The sequence below is a fragment of the Rhinoderma darwinii genome, chromosome 7 (assembly GCF_050947455.1).
Source record: "Rhinoderma darwinii isolate aRhiDar2 chromosome 7, aRhiDar2.hap1, whole genome shotgun sequence".
In the NCBI taxonomy this organism is placed as follows: domain Eukaryota; kingdom Metazoa; phylum Chordata; class Amphibia; order Anura; family Rhinodermatidae; genus Rhinoderma; species Rhinoderma darwinii.
In genome coordinates, this window is record NC_134693.1 from 54,904,173 (window position 1) to 54,913,727 (window position 9,555).

Genomic DNA, 9,555 nt, shown 5'->3' on the forward strand with positions numbered 1-9,555 from the left:
AAATGAACAAGCTCTGTATTATTCTTTCAGTCCCTTCACTTCTTTGGCGCCTAAACATATTACTTAATATGTGGACCTCATAGCTTTATAGCATTTATAGTGTACAAAATTTTTTTCCTGCCACGAATCTTCCTCACATTATCTCATACCTATAAAAACATTTTATTTCATTTGTAAAAAGTTTTTGCTTCACGTGAAGCTTTTACAAAAACTTACAGATTCCGATTTTCCAGGGACACCTCCTAATGTCAAATATTTGTCACTAAGAATATCCTTTCAGCTCACGAGCCCAAATAAAAGCATTAAACAAACTAAACAAATTACTGTGGAAGGAAACAAATTGTAATGGATACCGTATTCCCCAAATGAACCCTTAGGCCCCATGCATATGAACGTGCTTTTGCGGCCGCAATTCCCCCGAAAATTGTGGCCCCATTCACTCCTATGGGACCATGCACATGACCGTGGTTTCCACGGTCTGAGCATGGCCCCGGAGCCCGGACCGCAGAAAGAACGGGCAAGCCTTATTACAGCCGTGTTCTGCGGTCTGGGCTCATTGAAAATAATGGCCATGTGCACAGCCCGCAATTTGCGGGCGGTTCGCGGCTGACACGAAAATCACAACCGTGCACATGGCTACGGTTGTGTGCATGAGGCCTTAGATAATCCAACACTTTTGGCTTAATAGCACGTACAGTACTTAGAAATATAATGTCCTTAAAAAAGTATATTTATCATCTTTATTTAATACATGTTTTGTTTTTTTTTTCAGATTCTAGACAGGAACCAAGTACCCTGGACATTGACCTTTTTTTAGTCATTTATGTTTTTTGTTTTTTTCAGAAGCTAGACAGGAACCAAGTACCCTGGTCCCTGGACATTGACATTTTTATTTTGTAGTTTCTGTTACTCTCTGAATGCACAGCTTTCTTGTTATATTAAGGTAGTAAGGGAGGTCCTTTTAAATTTGGGCATCTTTAAAATGGAATATGAATACTGACATCACACAAATTCACCCACCAATCACCCCTCAAACACCCTATCAGAGGCCAGAAACTATTTTATCACAAATGCTAATGAGTGTATATGGCGGCTTCCCTTCTAACCCCAAGAGGGTTCAAGTTTCAGTATTTTTCTATTCCCAGTCTTTCAAAGTAGGCTCTTCCTGTTTCTAATTCTTGTTTACTTAGAAATATGTCAGATGAGGAACTAAGAAAGAACCAGACCCCCACTCCAATGCCACTTTCAAAGCATGCTAAAATAAAAATAAACTACCCGGCCAAGATGCCATCTTACTCTACCTAGAAGATGTGTGAGTGAGAATGCTGGATCTGCTGCTACATCTAAAATTGTCACCCATATCCATATTTGACATACTATTTAGCTAACAGGATCTCTTAGAAATTCATTGGGGTGTTTGATGTTTACACTAGAGTTTCTCTTTAATTCACTCATGCTCTTCTGAAAAAAGCGTATAAATAAAACAGACATATTTAGTCATTTTTTTTGGGAGATTTTCTGTAGGCAATAGTAAAGTAAAATGTCAAGAAATGCAAGAAACACCACTATGATCTATTGGAACTACTTTTCACTGAAACAGCAGGCTGAATACTCCTGTGAGTCACTTAAATAGCTCTTGCCAATGAGAAATGATGGAAATACTAAACACCATGATTTGACATATTTTGCAGATTATCTACTTAAAGGGATTGTACACTTTGGATAATCTCTTTTTGTTATTGGGGTCCCTCAAAGATAGATGGATCACAGGATGTCCTGCTTCTGGGATCACCATCGATCAGCTAAAGTATATTCCGTTAATGAACTTGAAAGCAAGTGTTTCATTTCCCTGCAGCGCCTCCTTAGGGAAAATTAAGCATTACACAGTACTCCTGGACATCAATGGACTGTCTATTGATTGAAATACCATGCTTTTGTGAAAGCACATGTAGAGTAAATATTAGAAAATGTATCTTATATTAGTCCTAAGATTGCATACTTTTTCTCAATCTGATCTCACCAATCAACATTATAACAAAGAGACTCAACCACTGTGAACCAGTGGCTATATGAATACGGTGTTCTCAGAAAGTCCAATCCTTAGTTTGGTCCTTCCTACTTCTTAGTGGTGTGTTTCGTATATATTTGTGATCCTTGGAGAATAATTATCTTTTCTAATGGATCGGGTCTTATATGTCCAAAATTAGATTAGTCAAATATCTATTTGTTGGCTTCATTGCTGTATATAATATCCTTATGGGTCTTCACCAACACCAAGATCAAACCTATCAACACTTTTCCTGTTCCCCTTCTTTATTATCCAGGCTTCAACGACATTACAAAGATGTTCCAAAAAATACCATAGTCTGGATAATTATAATTGATAGAAATGCTATAAAATATGATTGTATGTCTTCAACCTTCACTCCATTCCAGCCAACAAAATAATAAACGTATGAAGCGATTAGGCACTAGGTTCTCTTTCGTTTTCATAAGTCGCACAAAAATCTATTTATCCTAATAGAGCAGCAGCCATGTACAGACATGAAAAACAAAATGGCCATGAGCTATACCATTTTACACATCTTAAAATTAATCAAATTATTTTAGAGGGCCATAACCAAACCAGGTTCTATATAGATACATATGGAGTGTGGCGTTCGTAGGAAAGGGGTGAAATCATTATGATTGCACTTTGAGGGTTAATCCTTTCATTACAAATATTCAGTAGAATGTGTCAGCGTACACAATCAAACAATGACACAAAAGGTTTCCCATATCGTATCTATTTTCTCTTCAGTCCATGTCATCTTTTATAGTAAATTCTACCTAGCAGGCATAGGGTAATGAGATCACAGCAGTAAGAAAAAGTCATCTGGCTCTATTTTGGCTTGTGCTTTAGTCTTCAAGTAGTTATAATTTTCAGAGGATCTATATAGTTCACTAGATGTAATCATTTGATAAAAGGACGAACTTACAAAAGACAGGGGATGAAAGGATTGAATATTTAAATTGACACCCTAAAGGGTTTCAAGCCAGCAGCGGTCAGCACATTATCTATTTTGAAAAATGCTACTGAATGCTCATATTAACACTACTGTATTGGAATAGTGTACAGAATATTTCTAAAACCTATTACATCCAATAGATTTATCTATAGTGCAGTATATTCATAATTGACAAAGGAGGTATACACCATCGATGATGATCAGGACTGGTAAGGAGTATAAAACAAAAATCTATATCTGGATCTTATATTATGTATTTGTTTTCTGTGCCAAATGAATGCACCTTGTTTGTACCAAATTATGTGGACAAAATAAATTCTGTTATTTACTGCATCTATATTGATAGCAATGTAAATGCAGAGATGAAAACAAAAAGTCATTCATTTGAAAAGTTATTAGATACATAGTATGCAACGGGATATAAACATATGTAAATAGATACATAGACACATGTACATATATATATATATATACACACACACACACTCAGACACATGTGGACATACACAGACAAATATACATAGACGAACACACACATATATACATACACATACACAGTATATTCATAATTGAAAAAGGAGGTATACACCATCGATGATGATCAGGACTGGTAAGGAGTATAAAACAAAAATCTATATCTGGATCTTATATTATGTATTCGTTTTCTGTGCCAAATGAATGCACCTTGTTTGTACCAAATTATGTGGACAAAATAAATTCTGTTATTTACTGCATCTATATTGATAGCAATGTAAATGCAGAGATGAAAACAAAAAGTCATTCATTTGAAAAGTTATTAGATACATAGTATGCAACGGGATATAAACATATGTAAATAGATACATAGACACATGTACATATATATATATATACACACTCAGACACATGTGGACATACACAGACACATATACATAGACGAACACACACATATATACATACACATACACAGTATATTCATAATTGAAAAAGGAGGTATACACCATCGATGATGATCAGGACTGGTAAGGAGTATAAAACAAAAATCTATATCTGGATCTTATATTATGTATTCGTTTTCTGTGCCAAATGAATGCACCTTGTTTGTACCAAATTATGTGGACAAAATAAATTCTGTTATTTACTGCATCTATATTGATAGCAATGTAAATGCAGAGATGAAAACAAAAAGTCATTCATTTGAAAAGTTATTAGATACATAGTATGCAACGGCATATAAACATATGTAAATAGATACATAGACACATGTACATATATATATATATACACACTCAGACACATGTGGACATACACAGACACATATACATAGACGAACACACACATATATACATACACATGGACATACACAAACAGGCATTTACATACACATGGGCACATACAGACACACAAACACATGCGTATACAGACACATACAAAAACAAACATACACTGACATACAGTACACAGGCAGATACGCTTGGGCATACACGCACACTGTTTGCTTGCCTACTTGCAACAACTAGTTACAACATAAGAACTAATAGTAGTAGATAAATTTGCATCATGACACTTGGTACAACAAGGAAGAAAAACCTAGAAAAACCTAGAAAAGATCTTCAAATATCAAAAACAAAGATTAGATTTATCTAAGCTATGGTGAATCTTTAATATATGAATGTGAATGCTGCTTATAAAGAAGGATGGCGGAAAAGCTATTAATGGTGTTGGTAAAGGCAAAACAAACAAGTGGAGCCTTGGCCAAATCAAGTTTAACTTTACTCAAGTACAAAAGGCTAGACTGAAGCTAGTTTATTCTGGACATATTAAAAGAAGACCCAGTTTCATGAGAAAAGACAGTAGTGCCTGGGAAAGTTAAAGATAGAGAGGAAGAACACAAGTAGCACTCCCAGAAATCATGTGTGTATATATATATATATATATATCTCTATCGGGAATCCTAAATGCCTAAGTCAGGGTGTTTTTGAGGGGCGGATTTTCATATGGTCCCTAGGTTTCAAAATCGATATATTTATGAAGTGTACAGAAAGCTATAAAAATGTAATGTCGCGAATACATATTTATTTTAGTGTCATAGAAAACAGTTTGCAATATTATTACAATGTAAAATCCAATTTACAAATACAAGTACTATATGAGGAATCACAGCCAGGCATAGAAGCGCTGTCTGCTTTATGGTTAAACATTAAGTCTGGGTGCATGGCTACATTCCAGACAGTCTGAACCTCTACGGATCACTCTGTCGGCATTCAGGTGTCTCCAACATAGTGGGTGATGGAAGGGGGTGGGGGGAAGGCAGACGGTAACACTAAACAGACAAAGAAAAGAGGAGGGAGCTGTAATATATGGATTTAAGTAATCACTCTTTTTCTCAAGTGAGCTCTATTACATGTGGACTCATTTCAATGAAGTATCTTACTAGTCATACCATTTTATATTTGTTATATATACATACATATATTTTCTGTACATATATAATACACATGTAAAGCATAACTCTTTCCAATTACTATGCATTTTCTCCTATATTATCTCTTTTCGACCACAGGTCTTACCATTTTCATTACTGCTCAATGCAACCACTCCCTATATTACATCATGTTCTCAATAGATCAGCTTGAAGACCTTCTAAGGTATAAAACAACATTTTGCAGTGACATCTTTGCAATAATAAGTACCTTAAGTTGACACCAGAAATATTTTGGCTCACAAACATAATCTGTGATTGCACAATTTTACACAACGTAATACTTTCATAAAAAGCAGATATGAGTAAACTACTAGAAATTGCAGGCAACCAACGCCAGCAAAGACAATTAACTCTTTGACTCCCAATGGCCATCAGTTCCAACCTTTACCTGTCACTTACAAAAATTGTACTGATATAAGAGATAGTTTGTACATTATTTGTTTTTACTAAAAGGGATGATAGATTGGGATTCACTTTTAGTGACCATTCACTGCATCACATATATACCATAGACATATAGTGAATGAGCATGACATCACAAACGCATTGTTGCTGCACTATACCCATATCTTGCATACACACACACACACACGCACACACACATACCTTGTACCACAATGTAACATACAACACCCCTATATATTATAGTGGACAACTAGAACAAAAAAAAGTGAAAACACATAGCAACATGCCCCGACTTAAGTTCCCATCAAGAAATAATACTAATGTGTTAGTAAGACATACATGAATGGAACACCTGAGTGTAGTCATTTAACCCTATTGCTGCCGGGACATGCTGGTAAAATTAAAATGCTTTATGTTTACTATTAGTACAGAATGGTAATCATGATATATACTTTTAGATTATACTCTAGAAATGTAAATCCAATAGTGAGATGGACAGTTTCTGGATTACAGGCCCACCTGCTATCAAATGAGTTAATGAAACAATGTTTCACTGATATTGTCCATTGATACATTCCTGATGTTAATACACTGGCTGGGTTACACCTCTGTAATGAACACTGCTCTAATTTAGTATTTCCATTCAGAGTGAAAGCAGCTACAAAAAGAAACATATTTTCAATCAATAATATATACATATATATATATTTTCTTTCTTCTATATATATATATATATATATATATATATATATATAAGTATGATCTATCTACAGTATATTTAAAGGGACGTACTTACAGTTTATTCTGTCTACGAGGGATCGCACAGGCATTCCGGTATTTAAGAAAAGACCAGGGTCTACTGGAGACTGAGATTGTGCATCTCTGAGAACTGCAGACCTTACATGAACTGGAGATTTTTTTTTTCTGTCTTCTGAAAAGGCAGCAGCAGGAGAGGAGGGGTGGATGGAGGCACATGACACACACCAGGCCCGAACATTGGATGGAGTTACAGACATAAAGTCAGCACGATTGGCCAAATTAAAAACTCTGTGCCTCAGGGGATCCTCCTATTAAAGATTTTTTTTTTTTCAAGAATGACTGGAGGAATTTTCTCATTGTAGAAGTTCCACTTGGCTAAGAAAATCACAACAGTTTAATGTCTAGCTCTCTGTGTGCAGAAGAGATAAGGAATTCTTCTAATTTGACTTTGTATCACTAATAGTCGTCTTATTAAAACGAAAAAAGGCTGGTGATACATTTCCAGCTTTCTTCCCCTCGCCCACCTGCCATGCACAAAAGAGACAGCAAGGTTGTTGAGGGCAGCACAACTATATAGTAGTCTACCGGCACCATAAACCTGCTTCCCTTCTCAATAAACTTGTCACAGCAGTTGTCTGCTGGGTGATTTGCAGCGCAGGAAACAATAATAGTAATGGCATTGCTTGAGATTTGTTGCAACAATTCTGCAAGTGTAACATTTTTCCCTGTGTGGACCTACAGTTTATTGACAGCTCCTTAACTATTTGCTTTTAGAAGTGATTTGTCCATACGTGTGACAAATAGTTTTGTCCCATATGTTTACTTGTCAGGCTCTGTTTTTCCTGTTGTCAAAGCAAACAGCCCTAGTACAATGAATCTGGTATTCAGCGCAATAGAATGTCAGGAAAGTGTTATAGGGCTGTCAAAAAAATTCACAGAAATCCGCAGCAAATAGTGTATTTTAACGCATTGTAAGGCCGGGTTCCTACACAGCGTAAATGCTGCGGAATTTCCGCAACGGAATTGTGTGCGGAAATTCCGCAGCATTTACAGTAGCAGCAAAGTGGATACGATTTAGAAAATCTCATACCCACGCTGCGGAAAAAAAACCGCAGCGTAAACGTTAATAAACAGAAAGCCATGTGTTACGACTTTTGCGGTGGCATTGCATCGATTACGCCGCAAAAATCACAACTCTGGAAAAAAAATCAACCTTACCCAGAACTCTCTCCTTCTTACTGCAGTCCAGCCTCCTGGGATGACGTTTCATCCCATGTGACCACAGCAGCCAATCACAGGCTGCAGCGTCACATGGCCTGCAATGTCATCGTAGGAGGCTGGACTACGCGCAGAGAAGAGGCAGGGGGTAAGTATGGATGTTTTTTTTCCGCAGGGGAAATTGTGTTAGAAAAAACGCACCACCATGTACTGCAGGTTCCAGGTCGGATACGCTGCACAGTTTTTACGCAGCGTATCCGACTTGTGGGAACCCAACCTAATTGCGGAAATCATTGTGGATTTTACGCAGTGGTTTTAACTGCGGATTTAGTGTGAAGCACTGATTGTAGCAAATGTTATAGGCAGCTGCAGATTTCCAGTGGTTTCTAGAGCGTTTCCGCTAAGTAAAAGCTGTTCAAACAGCAGCAAAATTCAACTTGCATATTTTAGTGAGGAATTCAAATCTATCGCCCAAACACGCAGCATCTCCACTCAAAATGCGCAGCATAAATTGACATGCTGCGTATTTGAAAGCCGCACCGCAGAACACTTTCTGCACGACTTTCACAGGTTATGTCATAAATGTCAGATAGATGCGGGTCCCACCCAGTGTTCCCTATAAGCTGTGAGGCTGCGCGGCCGCGCACCTTCCACGGTCTGCCCGCTCACTAAAGTTTAAATCCCGCGTACTGTCACGGGTGGCGGGCGGATGCAGTGGAGTCGCTGAGGGGGCTCCGGTGATAGCGACAGCCACATTCACTTGTATGTGCGTCCTAAGGACGCACATACAAATGAATACTATAGGCTGTAGGCCACGTTAGGCCTGCAGCCTATAAGGCGCTGGGAAGGTCACATCACGCCGGTCTGAGCATGCGTACAGCCGTAGAGGCAGTGTAGCACTCCATCTGTCGCAGGAATGGGGCAAGGTAAGTACAATATATTTTTTTTTAAGGAGCTGTGGGGGAGGGGGGCTGTGTAACTCTATATACAAGGGGAGGATTGGGTCTGTGTAGCGCTATATACAGTGAAGGAAATAAGTATTTGATCCCTTGCTGATTTTGTAAGTTTGCCCACTGTTAAAGACATGAACAGTCTAGAATTTTTAGGCTAGGTTAATTTTACCAGTGAGAGATAGATTATATAAAAAAACAAAACAGAAAATCACATTGTCAAAATTATATATATGTATTTGCATTGTGCACAGAGAAATAAGTATTTGATCCCTTTGGCAAACAAGACTTAATACTTGGTGGCAAAACCCTTGTTGGCAAGCACAGCAGTCAGACGTTTTTTGTAGTTGATGATGAGGTTTGCACACATGTTAGATGGAATTTTGTCCCACTCCTCTTTGCAGATCATCTGTAAATCATTAAGATTTCGAGGCTGTCGCTTGGTAACTCGGATCTTCAGCTCCCTCCATAAGTTTTCGATGGGATTAAGGTCTGGAGACTGGATAGGCCACTCCATGACCTTAATGTGCTTCTTTTTGAGCCACTCCTTTGTTGCCTTGGCTGTATGTTTCGAGTCATTGTCGTGCTGGAAGACCCAGCCACGAGCCATTTTTAATGTCCGGGTGGAGGGAAGGAGGTTGTCACTCAGGATTTGACGATACAAGGCTCCATCCATTCTCCCATTGATGCGGTGAAGTAGTCCTGTGCCCTTAGCAGAGAAACACCCCCAAAACATAATGTTTCCACCTCC

At 37.8% G+C, this 9,555-nt stretch overlaps 1 long non-coding RNA gene across 1 annotated transcript in view; it reads right to left on the reverse strand.

Moving 5' to 3' along the window:
* Positions 1-6,754, reverse strand: part of LOC142657192 (uncharacterized) — a 69,037-nt gene extending 62,283 nt beyond the window's left edge. Inside the window, exon 1 of the long non-coding RNA XR_012849838.1 lies at positions 6,674-6,754. This is a non-coding gene — a long non-coding RNA (uncharacterized LOC142657192). The remainder of the gene's footprint in view (positions 1-6,673) is intronic.
* Positions 6,755-9,555: the final 2,801 nt, after the last annotated feature.